General features: G+C 37.2%; 1 protein-coding gene across 2 annotated transcripts in view; it reads right to left on the minus strand.

Annotated features, from left to right (window-relative positions):
- AGPS (alkylglycerone phosphate synthase) overlaps positions 1 to 15,984 on the minus strand; it is a 150,663-nt gene that overhangs the window by 116,807 nt on the left and 17,872 nt on the right. The window lies entirely within an intron of this gene.

Raw genomic sequence — 15,984 nt, forward strand, 5'->3', positions numbered from 1 at the left:
GTCAGCATTTATTATTAATGCTGTGTTTTAGCATGGTGCCCTAGTATATCTGGGCTACTAAAATAAACTGATAACAAATCTTACTGCAAATTCAATTATGCAGTCTATGATGAAGAAAAGAAAACTCTTCTCTACACAGAAATTATTTGCTGCATTAAAATTTCAAAATAGGGGTGTCTGGGTGGTGGCTCAGTCAGTTAAGCGTCTGACTTCAGCTCAGGCCATGATCTCACGGTTCGTGGGTTTGAGTCCCACGTCAGGCTCTGTGCTGACAGCTCAGAGCCTGGAGCTCAGATTTTGCTTCAGATTTTGTGTCTCCCTCTCTCCCTGCCCTTCCCTCACTCGCACTCTGTCTTTTTCTCTCTCTCAAAAATAAACATTAAAAATTTTTTTTAATTAAAAAAAATAAAATTTCAAACTACATCACAAGAAAAAACCTGTAAATATGTGTGGTGATGGATGTTAACCAGACTTACTGTGGTGATCATTTCACAATATATACAGATTTTGAGTCATTATGTGGTATACCTGAAATTAATTACATGTCAATTATATCTCAGTTTTTTTTAATGTCAAAATAAACAAAGATTTACTCATTAGAAAGCATTTTAATTCTCTATAATTCCCAAGGAAGAAGAAAATGACAACTGACAAGCAAATTTTTTATTACAATCATAATTCTTCACCCAATTCAAAGGCTTTTCAAACAAGTAGAACACCAACATAACAAAACTGAACCAAGTAAAGGTCATACATAAGATTAAGAAAATTAGAGACCAGGCATAATCTCGTTAAAACTAAAGTTGCTATCAATAAAAACTATAGTCCCTATATAAAAACAAACTATTCAAAAATATCTCAAGAGTATCAATCCAGAGACTGGATTTGTAGATGAGCCTGTTATGAACTGTTGCCCAATATTTTCTTCTAATTTCACATTCCTCATTGTAGAGGGAGGTTATGGAAGAAAGCTTTGGAAAAATCTCTACAGAAAAACCTCATGGCTAATATCACCACTAACATACCCATTTTCTTAAGATTACATTTTCTAAAGACTGAATAAGATATCATCTGCTTTACTTTTTTCATAATTCTCTTCACTTTTATGAAATATAATTCACTTAATATTGTATTATATTTCCATAATAATTTACATGAAGATGATATATATATGTACATTTTAATTAACATCTTTTATGTTTTTTTGTAATTTTTGTAAACATTTATTTATTATTGAGAGACAGAGAGACACACAGCGTGAGCAAGGGAGGGGTAGAGAGAGGGGGAGAACAGAATCTGAAGTAGGCTCCAGGCTCTGAAATGTCAGCATAGAGCCCAACGCGGGGCTCGAACTCACAAACTGCGAGATCATGACCTGAACCGAAGTCAGCGGCCTAACCAACTGAGCCACCCAGGCACCCCCGTAATATCTTTAATGTTTTATAATATGTGCATAAATTTTCATTTCTGAAATGCATTTTAATACTGAATTTAAACATTTGTCACGAAGGCTGTATTCTATAAAACAACAGTTTGGTGTTACACAAAATAAATGCAAAAATACCAATATAGTTCTTTTGCTTTGGTATTACAATCAGTAGGCACTGGGAAATTATTTCAGTACAGATGTTAAATTTGGCATGTTTACATAACTTAACAATGAGAATCCTTTGCCTTAAAATTATGTGTAGAATTTTAAACAATTATTCCCATATGGCCTCAAAGTAAAAAGCAAAACCTGACTACATGTGTTCATTCTTGGCACTGCACAAGAAAAATGAATCAAGGGAAGCAGGAAATATCTGCTGCTGTGCAATCAAAAATGAAAAGATTTACATTCTGAAGAATCACTGGCCTTAAATTTTCAGGTGGGTAATATCCTAAAGAATTCCCAAGTTTTCAACTCTAGGCTAAAGCTACTTTTTTTCTCTCTTTTCGTCTCAATTAGAAAATTCTGCCCATGATATGGGCTTACCATATTTATACCAACTTTTAGAGCCATCCCAGAAGTTGAAATGTAAGCATTTGGAATCCATTTGTACCCCCACACTCCCAAGACAGTGTTACATTGCTTAAAATAGTATATATTTAAAATCTAGGTTACCCCCAAATCAATCTTCTGATATCTTCAAGTACCCCATGTGTTAAATAAAAAAGTAGGTGAATTTCCCGGGCTTCTGGTTTTAAACTTTTGTACACAGGTATCCCTTCAAATTACTAATATATTCTATGACAGTTAAACACAACTATGTGATTACATTAAACTTTCAAAATAACTTCTTATACAGAAAATATAATGAGTAACTTGAAGGGCATTATAGCATTAGCATTTTAAAAAAGTTAAAAGTAAAACCTCACACAATCACAGAATTCTAAAACTAAAAAAAAAAGATCCTGAGAAATCACCTAGTTCAATTGCTCATTTTTCAAATGAAGAAACTTGTGCCCAGAGAAGCTCTCATGATTAAACAGCTAAGCTAGTTGTAAGCATCAGAAAGTGAATCCCTAGTCTTGTGACTCTTCCTCTTTAGAAAGGTAATGTCTTGGGCGCCTGGGTGGCACAGTCGGTTAAGCGTCCGACTTCAGCCAGGTCACGATCTCGCGGTCCGTGAGTTCGAGCCCCGCGTCAGGCTCTGGGCTGATGGCTCGGAGCCTGGAGCCTGTTTCCGATTCTGTGTCTCCCTCTCTCTCTGCCCCTCCCCCGTTCATGCTCTGTCTCTCTCTGTCCCAAAAATAAATAAAAAATGTTAAAAAAAAAAAAAAAAAAAAAAAAAAAGAAAGGTAATGTCTTAAACCCACCAAATCATGCCCTCAAGTAACCAAAATGACTTAAAGGAACCCTTTTTCCTTGACATCAATATTTTTCAAAGCACTATTACATGTTATTATTATAGCCATTCTTCTGCACTTGATCTTAAGGGAAACATTTGAAAATCAAGGACTATGGTGCCGTCAGGAACCCCAGTGCCCTCACTTCCTTTATGTACCGTATTTGAATTCTGGCATTCAGAATAATGATCCCAAAAGCATGGCAAGCACTAAAATGAGGAATGATCAAAGAAATATCAACATACCATAAGATTCAAATAAAAAGATTCAATTTTCTACTGACCCCAAAGATCAATTAACCAGACTGATCCCTCAGACTTTCCAATTCTTAGAGCTAACTTTACACTAAATTTAAGGTCTTCAAAATATAAGACCCTTCCTCCTGCCAAGAAAAAAGTCCGTTTGATTTTGTTACACGAAAAAAATAAAACAAATGTTTTACCCATTTACATATCTGACCACAGTACCAAATGGTGAAGAAGCACTTTGTTTTAGCTGGCATAACAAAAGAAAATGGAGACATAATGTAGCATCATGTATACACAAGGTGGCAGTATTCTCCCATGATATATATATTATTTCCCAGTGCTGTGGTTTGCACAATTTTTAACTGAAGTATTTAGACTTAGCACTATTATTAAGAAAACCAGAGATCTTTTCTTAAATTGGGAGATGTTCACTTTTAAGTCTCTATATACACATAGATTACTACTCCTCTAATACTAATAAATTTCAAGCATCCTGATATAAATGCATGGTTTCTACCACTGCTATTTCTAATTATACTTTTCACTAGAAAAAAAGGAAAGGAAAACATGCTTTAACCTAATTTTATTCTGGCTCAGCAGTAAAAAACTCAGTTAAGTGATAACTAAAAAAAAAGAATTTTTTCCATATAATTCCAATAATCAAAATTCTAATAAAAGATACTTCATTACTTAGTTCTGATGAAAATCAAATTTTTATCTATCATTTCTAATTCAAACAATGAGAAAAAGGTACTATGATCTCAGAGCGTTTAGAAAATAAAAACTGAAGTATGAAACTTAAGCCTCAATGCTGGATTTCTAACAAACCATGCTCAGCATCAGATAAATTCAAATTAATCCCATATGTAGTACAATATGTAGAAGTTAAAAATTAAAAAAACTTTCAGGATTTTTTTGTACTATTTAAAAATCCTTACTATCAGGTTGTGTGCTTAATTACCTTAGGACCAAAATAACCTAAAGGAAATCATGAAAGTGAAGTAAATAAAGAGTTGAGATACCAAGAACTGATCAACAAATATACCCCTAAAAAGATCTTTTACAAAAATATCCCTATAAATGAAATAATAATCCTAACTTCTTTTATTAAAAAAAAAAAATGAAGCTAAGTTACCATTAGAAATATAAAGGCCTAATGAGGGAGAAAAACTATGGAACACTAATTCTAAATTTAATTTAAAATGTACATGTTTTAAAATAAATTTAAATATCATGTCTATTCTATAATTCCTACAAAATTATTTCTAAAAATTCAATAGCAAAACTATGTAAAACCATTTACAATACTTACTGCCTCGATCTAACAGTGCAACTAATTCTCTTTTGTTAATCTAAGTAACTTAGTTATAAGTACAATAATTTATGTATACTATAAGAGAAAGCCCCTTTACAAAAAAGAATAGAAAAAAAATTTTTTTTAAAAAGACATGGAAGGGCCACCTGGGTGGCTCAGATGATTAACCTTTGATTTTGTCTCAGATCATGCTCTCAAGGGTTCATGAGTTCAAGCCCCACATTGGGCTCTGGACTTAGAGTGTGGAGCCTGCTTGGGCTTCTCTTTCTCTCTTCTCTCTCTCTCTTTCTTTCTTTCTTTCTTTCTTTCTTTCTTTCTTTCTTTCTTTCTTTCTCTCTCTCTCTCTCTCTCTCTCTCTCTCTCTCTCTCATTCTCTTTCCCCCGCCCCCCGTCTCTCACAGAATAAACTTTAAAAAATTTTTTAAAGGTATGGACAAATTATCATCACTTAACACTGCTACAAATCTCATGACTCCAAGACTATTAAAACATTTTACTTAGAAAATAGATGTCATCAGGCTTCGACAGCTTGATATAATCAAACATCTGAATCACAGAATACTTCCTTTTGCCCTGATATAAAACTCACCAACCAACTCTCCTGATTATATTTTATTTTCTACCAAGAAAAAGTGACCAACTGAACCAAATAAACCAAATAAATTACCAGGTTTGATAATTTTGCTTTTTCACCATGAATTAGTCTATTGGCATTCTAATTAACTTTGGTCACTAATGAAGATAGTTTACACAAGACAGACCACCTGAATATGATTGACTCTGGTACCCTGACAAGATTAGGCTTCTGGACAGTTCAACAAGATAATATCCCTTACCTCTAGACAGTATACCTTCTCCTTGCAAAACATGGACATGATTCTGTGACACTTTAAACTTCAACATGAATTTCAATCTTCCTTCCACATCCTCATTATAAGTTTTAAATCTCTAGTGGCCATAATAAAAATTTGGTCCTTGCACGTGATAAATTATTAATCAGCTTTCTAATTTCTTCCAATGTGATAGTGTAAAATGGACTAAATATAAGATTTATGACAGAGAACATTGTTAGCAAGAACATGGAGAAGGAAACCCAAATGCATTACTGATAAACTACTCCATGGATCAATCGTGTGTTAAGTTTTCATAGGTAATGCCATTTCTATGACCCAGCTATACAACTCCTGGGTTTATACTCAGGAGGAATTCACAGACAGTTCCATAAGGGAATAACTTTGATATATTCTCTGGAGCATTATTTGTAAGAGTAGCTAGAGGCATCACTAAAGGAATGGATAAGTGTTAAGTAAATTCTGTGAAAGAATATGCAGCAACCAAAAGCAATAAGGAAGATAGATACATATACAGAAACATAGAAAGGTTAAACAGCAGAGAACACAAAAGGAGAAAACAGGTAAAAGATCTACAACATACTATTTTTTTTAGTTCATGGCATTTGTCTATAAACAAAAGAGGCCTCTCTTTTCTTTTCCTCCATCTCTGATTTCTAATCCTATCTGCCCCCTTCTATGGGCATCCATAAATGTTCTCAAGTATATGTGTATGTGTTTTGTAAAATATGCAGTGTTACTTTGTGTATGTATTTTTAATTTGATTAAATAGTGTTATGCTACTTTATTAGCATTTTATTAATAGTATTATACTATTATGCAAATACCATGGACTAAAAAGGTATGATTACTGCAACTCTGTATCTGAAGCAAATATGTTGCTCAGCCCTTGAATCTCAGTGCAGTTTCTCTTCAAGAAAACAATTCTTTCTTTCACATATACATAGATATTCCATGATGGTTTATTATAAAACCCACTGTTGGATTTCTTAGCAATCCCCACAATTTTTTTTAAATAATAGAATTCTATTCAGAATGAATCAACTTCAAATATTCAGCAAACCAAATATGTATTTAACTTGCTACAGTCGACTCTTTAGAGTTCACAAGAAAGTGGTACTTCTCAGAAGAAACTTTTCAAAACCTGAATTCAAGGGTCAAAAATTGTGTCCCCAAGGTTGAAATCCTATTACATTTGCTATGAATCAATGAATGGAAGAAAAAGGAATGTATAAGTATGGGGGAGAGGGGCAGGAACCTTATAGACAGAGGCACAAAGAAGCAGGGAAAGAAGGGAGGTCTGGGGCAAATAAGGCAAAGCCAGTCTTACACCTTGACAGAATAATCTGGCACTCACTACTCACTGAGGCTCCTGGGATGACTTCCCTTACGCCCCAATCTTTCTTCACACACACCAAATTCTAACTGGAAATTCATTATTGTTTGAAAAATCTCTTTAAAAAAGAAATTCCAAGTATTTCATGCTAGGGCAGGCATGTTATATAAGCACATACTCCCAAAAGCCTGGTACCTGCCATTCCGAAGGCCTAGAAAGACACAACTATCCTGTCTTTTACCTTCATGTCTTAGTCTATGTAACAAGTACAAAAGTACTAATTAGTATCAGGGAGTTGTCTTGGCAAAAGACAAAGAACAAGGATGTACACTTCCCTTGACCACGTGAGCTCCCTGATCTATACTTTAAATTATTCCCTCTACTGTCCGCTTGTAATCTAATCAATATGGCGATTTAGGCAGAGAATTCCAGACTGTCTACCACCAGCTGGAAAATGCCAATTCACTTTTATTGCTTTCCTACCTGTTTGCTAGTAATTGAAATAGGAATTGTATCACAAGCATGTTGGATTGACCGATCTGTAAGCGACCAAAGACCATTTCTGGTACAGTCTTACATTTCTGCAAACAACAAAGAAACATGAATGTCTCCAAAAGTCTGTATGCCATTTTTCAACAGAAACCAAGCTTCTGAGTTCCCTTTTCCAGCTGTCTTCCAGGGTACAACCCAATAATCTTGACAAGACCCTAAAAAAGCCAAGACTAAAATCCATATCTGCTTGATATAGAGTATTCTTACAACAAATGTTTTGTTTGTTTTTTGACTTAATACAATAGTAAGCAGCAGCCCCTTCTACTTTAAATGAACAGGTTGTTGGCGTTTTCACCTTTGCTTCTGAAAAAGCCACAGGAAAAAAATGAACCCCACAAAGTTCGGAGGGAGAAAAAAATATTTATTAAAATCAAGGCCCAATCACAATTACAATTGAAATTCCCAATCGTCTTGGGAGTATAAACATCACCTTGGGAATTCATGTTAAAAGCAGAGTCCTGGATGTCACTCTAGACCTAGCCAATGATTAGAATCTTTGAGACTGAGGCCTTAGAATCTAAACCTTTTAAACAAGCCCAGCCAGAAAATTGTGGGGCAGGTCATCCACAGACTCTAATTGTGTAAGCACTGCCTTGAGGCACGAGGTAAAGTTGACAGCAGAAGCCTCATCTGTTGAATAGCCACAAAGAGATACAAAGCATTAATGTAAATGGTTTATAAAGTTGCTCTCACCCAAACTCTATGAAAATCAGAAGGGACTGGAACTGCAGGGAAAGGGCGATAACTTTAAATTCACTGCACTATAGGACAGGATGGACCAGCGTGGAGTTCTGTGACAAAACAAGGCAGCAAGAGGGCAAAGTGAGAAATGTGGAAGACAGGGGAAAGAGGGTAACAGGAAATGGAGATTCGTTTTCCATAAGAGCAGAGGTAGACAGGTGCGTACCCAATTTTACAAAGGATTATCCAAGAAGGGCGAATGAAGGCTATATAGAAATAATACTTTCTGATCCAAAATGTAGAAAGTCAATCTGTTCTGGAAATGTTCCTACTTTATACATGTTAAAAGGGTAACAAAACTAAAAAGGCGATGGTTCATCGAATAATTTATCTCTAGCACAATTATGTTTATTCAAATTTCAATACATGTGTTCACCAATGCCACACACCAAGTAGAACTGAAGAAGGCGTGCAAATGCCAAGTGGCACAATGGTGACTATTGTGTACAAGATACTGACAATCAGCGCATCCTGCAGTACAAGCAATTGCTAATTCTCTTCATTCTTTGCATTCTTCCTTTTCTCCCTAACACATAAGGTGGTATTAATTAGAAACCTGTTCTCAATATTAAAATGTCACGGCTGTCATTGAGGACCTCCAACTTCTTATGCTTTCACCTTCAGACACTATGTCAGCACTGGATTTTCCTTATGCTTTCTATACAGTATACTGCAATAGAATATACTGTATAATACTATAAAGCTAAGGACTTTACAATCATGACTTCATTTCCTTTTCACATCAATGTTTGTGAGATTGATGATGTAGGTGTTATTATTCCTATTTAAAACATAAGAAAGGCTTAGAAAAACAGTAGCTTGTCCAAACAGTACATGACACAACTAGGATAAATCTTGTTCTTCTGGCTCCAACACTCCTTAACTACTAAGCTATGATTTTAATACACTTGCTGATTGCCACACGTGGAGTAAGAAGTATTACAAGAACTCAGAGAATATAGTGTTCATCTCTAGCCGAGAGAAGAAGGCTTCATTCTAGTTGCTTTGGAAGATGACAGAAATTCAATAATCAAGCAGAGGCAGAAAAGCACAAGGACTTTCCCATGCTAATAGCTCAAATTGGCTGAAGCATAGAACATATGCAAGAAAGTCATGGAGAACAGCAGAGATGTCAAATTATAGGGATTAAGCCTTATTTCATCAAAACAGTATTTTCTATGTACCATGCCATCACCAAAAGTAAAAAATCTAACAGTATCTGCTTTAAAGTTGTGCTGCTCTCCAGTGTGGATGAAATTCTAATTCTTTAACATAGCATACAATGTCCTTTACAATCTGGCTCCAAACTACATTTTCACCTTCCTTAACTACTCTTCCAGCCACACTAAAAGTTATCACAATTCCTTATACACACCATGACCTTTTATGTCTGCCTGTCTTTGCATGTATACATATATCCCTTGTCTGAAATGCCTTTCTCTCTCTAGAAAACTCCTATTTATCCATCAAGAACCACTCCAAAAGTTACTCTTCCTATAAAGCCTTCCTATCTTCCTCAGAAAGAATTTATGGTTCCTTCTGCACACACTGTAGCATTTACTATGTCATACCTTCTATATATCTATCTATGTATCTCTACTGAACTGTCAATCAGTTTTGCAGTGTCAGAATGTAGCACAGGACTAGCAGGCAGCATGTACTCACACTTTCTCTGAACAAAGATTGGTCTGGTAATGGAATGGAGAATCATTTGAAGGGGAAAAAATAAAGGAAGACCAGAACAGACGTGAGACAATTTGAAGATTTCATCTAGGGGCGCCTGGGTGGCTCAGTCTGCTAAGTGTCCAACTCCTGATTTTGGCTCAGGGCATGATCTCTCGGTCCATGAGCTCTGCACTGATAGTGTGGAGCCTGCCTGAGATTCTCTCTCTCCCTGCCCCTCCCCCCTGACTTGCACACTTGCACACACGCTCTCTCTCTCTCAAAATAAATAAACATTAAAAAATATATATTTCATCTACGTTGGCATCTATGGGAGAAAAACAAAAGTGTCTTGACAATCACAAGTAATAGAATCTGCCTGATCTGGGGGCGCCTGGGTGGCTCAGTTGGTTGGGCGTCCAAGTTCAGCTCAGGGCATGATCTCACGGTTCGTGAGTTTGAGCCCCGCGTCAGGCTCTGTGCTGACGGCTCAGAGCCTGGAGCCTGCTTCAGATTCTGTGTCTCCCTCTCTCTCTGCCCCTCCCCTGCTCATTCTCTCTCTCTGTCTCTCAAAAATAAATAAACATTAAAAAAATTTTTTCTTAGAATCTATCTGCTCTGTCAACAGTGTGGATGAGGGAGAGGGAATGGAGTTCGGCAAAGCCTTATGACTGAGACATTGGGCTTGTGTATTTCAATAACAGTAGAAGTAAACAGAAATAATGGAGTAGTAGGATTGAGGGCTAAAATAACAGCCTTATACATGCATACTAGATTGGAGAATTTAGCAAGATAGTCAGATAGAAATGTGCAATTATTTAAAATGTGAAAATGGAAGTTGACAGAGTTAGAAATATTAACTTAGAAGTTCCCCCAATAGTGGTAAAAGCTAATACAGTCTGAGTGGATGAAGTTATTAAGGAAGAAAATGTTTAAAAAAAAAAAAAGGACTAAAAATTAACCTTAAGAATTTGTAAATTTAGGAAGCAGAAGGAAGAAAAGTCAGCAAAATCATGGCCAGTAGGGTGGGAAGAAAACCAAGATAGTATGACATGGGAGCTAAGGAAAGAAATATTAGGTACCAGGTATTGGGAACTGGTCAAGAAAATGACCTAACGATTTTATACCTAGGTTATTGATGGCTTTTAAAACAACTGTTTCACAAGAGTGTTATAGGCTGAAAACAATTTCAGTAAGTTATTTGAGTGTGTTTTTAAGAAGCAGGCAAAGTCAACAAAGAAAAAAAACTGATGAGGTTCTGGAAAAAATGGCTAAGTAGGAGGATCCTAAGTTCACCTAGTCCCATGGACACACTGAGATAACAGCTACCAAAAGTGCAACTAACTCTGAAAATCACCCAAAGACTGGCAGAACAGACTTTCCACTGTTAATTGTAAAGAGAAGGCCACATCAAAAAGGGCAGGACAGGCAGAGATGTAATTGGGAACCAAACTCTGCTCCCCATCCCCACTCCTTCTCCTCGACCCTTCATCCTCTCCACCATCCCCACCATCCCCACCAACCCATGTCTCCACAGGACTAACCACAAACAGGAGGGATATCACAAGCACAGAGAAGTGGAAGGATCAGACCACACCTGGCCCTAAGGAGACAAATCCTGTAACATTTGGCTTTCAAAACCAGTGGGGCTTAATTTAGGAAGTTTCTGCAATCAGCAGGGCTTAACTCCAGGTACTCTAAAAATAACTGGGTTTAGCTATAGGAGACACCCAGAGGGAGATTAAAAAATAGTCCCCACCCTTAAAGAGACAGCATAACAAATAACCCAGCAAGATACAACAATAGAAGCAGCAGCCTGAAAAGCCCCTGGCATATACAGCCTGAAAAGCCCCTGGCATATACTGAAGGAGGTTTATTCGCTAATCTCCGAAGTGCACTGGAAGGACAGGGATACTTAGGAGAATTCTCTAAGAACAAAAATGGTGGCAGGCACCATTTCTCTCCCCCTGCCCAAACCTAGATAGCCAGACACTTGCAGGAACCGGCATGAACACTCTCCATCTATCCTGCTAGCACTGGACACCGTGTAAATGTTCTCCTTCAGATCCACCCTACCCAACCGGACCCAGTTGGCAGGTGTCACTTCAAAGCACTCCTCCCCTAAGTCTTCGTACAAGCAACCCCAACAGGCACCAGTGTTACTCCAAAGCGACTCCTACCCTGGGAAGAGGGGAAGATAATCACACACCTGTGTGCCTGCAGTCCTAGCAGCAAACCTTATAGCTGGCAGTGCAGAGAATGTGCCCTCCCAATTAGTCCTGGACTAGGAGCAGGCATTTGGTCTGAGAGCCCACCCTGTGCACAAATGAAAACTTCTCAAGAGAGAATACAGGGAAAACACCCTGCAGGTCAGTATGACTGCAGCCCTAGCAGATGGGCTGAGGACAGGCATCTGGTTTGACTGTAGACATTGCCCACCACAAACCTACAGTGGCCCCAGACTGGCCCCTGAGCAGCACAGGGGCTGAACGCTGCCCAGTGTACCCACAACAGGCAAAGTGGACCATGGCAGCCAACTGAATTGAAGGCAAATGTGGATCAGTCACAAAAGGGCACACACAACCCACACAGGAGACACCTGAAGTGTCTGGTTCTGATGAACAAGGGGCATTCAGCTGCAGGACACCACAGGACCTCTTCTTCATAAGGCCACTACTTTCAATATCAGGAGACATAGCTGACTTGCCTAATACACAGAAACAAACACAGAGAATTAGACAAAATGAGGGGACAGAAGAATATGTCCCAAATGAAAGAAAAGGACAAAACTGCAACAAAAGAGCTAAATGAAATATAGATAAATTATATGCCTGAAAAAAAAAAATTCAAAGTAACAGTCATAAAGATACTCACTGGATTCAAGAAAAGAGCCAGTGAGACCTTCAACAAACATAGATAGATAGATAGATAGATAGATAGATAAGATAAAAAGAGATTAAGAACTGAGTAACTGAAATTAGAAATATACCAAGAGAGGGTATTCTGGCTGGTTCAGTCAGTGGAACTGTGACTTCTGATCTCAGGATTGGGAGTTTGAGCCCCAAATTGGGTATAGGGATTACTTAAAAATTAAAAAAAAAAAAAATCTTAGGGGCACCTGGGTGGCTCAGTCGATTAAGTATCCAACTCTTGGTTTTAGTTCAGGTCATGATCTCGTGGTTTTGTGAGTTTGAGCCCCGCAGTGGGCTCTGACTGACAGTGCAGAGCCTGCTTGGGATTCTCTCTCTCCCTCTCTCTCTGCCCCTCCCCACTCATGCTGCCTATCTCTCTCAAAATAAATAAACATAAAAAATGATAATAATAAATAAATAAATTGATTTTTAAAATACACTAAAGGGAATCAACAGCAGATTAGAGCAGGCAGAAGAACAAATCAGCATTCTGGGAGACAGGGTAATGGAAAGCCACTAAGCAGAATAGCAAAAGAATAGCAAAAACTGAGAATAAGTTAAGGGAACTCAGCAACATCATCACATGTAATAACCTTTCCCGTATAGGGACCCCAGAAGGAGAAGAAAGAGAAAGGGGAAAAAAACATATTTGAGAAAATAGCTGAAAACTTCCCTAATCTATAGAAGGAAACAAACATCCAGATCTAGGAAGCACAGAGGATCCTTAACAAGATGAACCCAAGGAGGTCCACACATAATTAAATTGGCAAAAAAGTAATGATAAAGAGGGAATCTTAAAAGCAGCAAAAGAAAAGTTACATATAAGGGAAACCCCTAAGGCTATGAGCTGATTTTTCAGCAGCAACTTAGTAGGCCAGAAGGGAAGGGCATGATGTATACAAAGTACTGAAAGGAAAAAACCTGCAACCAAGAATACCCTACCCAACAAGATTATCATTCAGAATAGGAGAGATAAAGAACTTCCCAGACAGACAAAAGTTAAAGGAGCTCATCACCACTAAACCAGCCTTACAAGAAATGTTAAAGGCAATTCTTTGAGTGGAAAAAAAAATGGCCATAATGAGTAGTAAGAATTATAAACAGAAAAAAATTCACAGGCAAATGATAACATACAATAAAAGTAGATTAGTAATTTATAAAACCACTATGGAGGTTAAAGCACAAAAGCGGTTAAGTCAATTATAGCTACATAAATCCACCAAGGACTTCACAAAATAGAAGGATGTATAGCATCATATACGTAAAATGTGCGGGGGGGGGTAGTAAAATTTACTGCTTTTAGAATGGGTTCAAACTTAAACGACCATCAACTTAACACAGACTGCTACACACATAAGATGTTATATGTAAACCTAAATAGTAACCACAAATCAAAAACCTTTAATAGATACACAAAAAGTAAGAAAAAGGAATTCAAACATAACTAAAAGAAAGCTATCAAAACACAAGAGAAGAGAGTAAAAGAAGAAAGGAACAGATGGACTTCAAGCTGTATTACAAAGCTGTAATCATCAAGACAGTATGATACTGGCACAAAAACAGACACTCAGATTAATGGAACAGAATAGAGAACCCAGAAATGGACACACAAACATATGGCCAAATAATCTTTGACAAAGCAGGAAAGACTATCCAATGGAATAAAGACAGTCTCTTCAGCAAGTGGTGCTGGGAAAACTGGACAGCAACATGCAGAAGAATGAACCTGGACCACTTTCTTACACCATACACAATACTAAACTCAAAGTGGATGAAAGACCTAAATGTAAGACAGGAAAGCATCAAAATCCTGGAGGAGAAAGCAAGCAAAAACTTCTATGACCTTGGCCACAGCAACTTCTTACTCAACACGTCTCCAGAGGCAAGGGAAACCAAAGCAAAAATGAACTATTGGGACCTCATCAAAATAAAAAGCTTCTGCACAGAGAAGGAAACAATCAGCAAAACTAAAAGGCAACCAACAGAATGGGAGAAGATACTTGCAAACGACATATCAGATAAAGGGCTAGTATCCAAAATCTATAAAGAACTTATCAAACTCAACACCCAAAAAACAAATCATCCAGTGAAAAAATAGGCAAAAGACACGAATAGACACTTCTCCAAAGAAGACATCCAGATGGCCAACCGACACATGGAAAAAATGCTCAATATCACTCATCAACAGGGAAATACAAATCAAAACTACAATGAGATACTACCTCACACCTGTCAGAATGGCTAACATTAACAACTCAGGCAACAACAGATGTTGGCGAGGATACACACAAAGAGGATCTCTTTTGCACTGCTGGTGGAAATGCAAACTGGTGCAGACACTCTGGAAAACAGTATGAAGGTTCCTCAAAAAATTAAAAATAGAACTACTCTACGACCCAGCAATTGCCCTACTAGGTATTTATCCAAGGGATACAGGAATGCTGTTTCGAAGGGGCACATGCAGCCCAATGTTTAGAGCAGCACTATCAACATTAGCTAAAGCATGGAAAAGAGCCCAAATGTCCATCGATGGATGAATGGATAAAGAAAACATGGTGTATATATATATATATATATATATATATATATATACACATATACATACAATGGAGTATTACTCGGCAATCAAAAAGCATAAAATCTTGCCATTTGCAACTACACAGATGGAACTAGAGGGTATTATGCTAAGCGAAATTAGTCAAAGAAAGACAAATATCATATGACTTCACTCATATGAGGACTTTAAGACACGGAACAGATGAACACAAGAGAAGGGAAGCAAAAATAATATAAAAATAGGGAGGAGGACAAAACATAAAAGACTCTTAAATATGGAGAACAAAAAGAGGGTTACTGGAGGGGTTGTGGGAGGCGGGATGGGTTAAATGGGTAAGGGGCATTAAGGAATCTACTCCTGAAATCACTGTTGCACTATATGCTAACTAACTTGGATATAAATTTTTAAAAAAAGAAGGAAAGAAGGAAAGAAAGAAAAACTACCAAAACAACCATAAAACAAGTAATAAAATGGCAATAAGTACATACTTATCAATAATTACTTTAAATGTAGGGGCACCTGAATGGCTCAGTCAGTTAAATGTCTGACTCTTGATTTCAGCTCAGGTCATGATCTCCTAGTCATGAGATTGAGCCCCACTTTGGGCTCTGGACTGGGCATGGAGCCTGCTTGAGATTCTCTCTCTTCCTCTTCCTCTGCCCTTCCCCAACTTGCGCATGTGCATGACCTCTCTCTCTCTCTCTCAAAAAAAAAAAAAAAAAAAAAAAAAAATTACTTCAAATGTAAATGGACTAAATGCTCAATCAAAAGACACAGGGTTAAGTATGCTGCAGTTTTTTAAATTATAAAAAAGCAAGACATAGGGTGTTAGATGGATAAAAAAAGCAAGATCCATCTATATGCTACCTACAGGAGACTTACTTCAGACCTAAACGCACATGCAGATCAAAAGTGAAGGGATGGAAAAAACATTCAGCATACAAATGGAAGCAAATGAAAGCTGGGTAGCAATATTTATAT

Source organism: Neofelis nebulosa, chromosome 2 (assembly GCF_028018385.1).
Source record: "Neofelis nebulosa isolate mNeoNeb1 chromosome 2, mNeoNeb1.pri, whole genome shotgun sequence".
In the NCBI taxonomy this organism is placed as follows: Eukaryota; Metazoa; Chordata; class Mammalia; order Carnivora; family Felidae; genus Neofelis; species Neofelis nebulosa.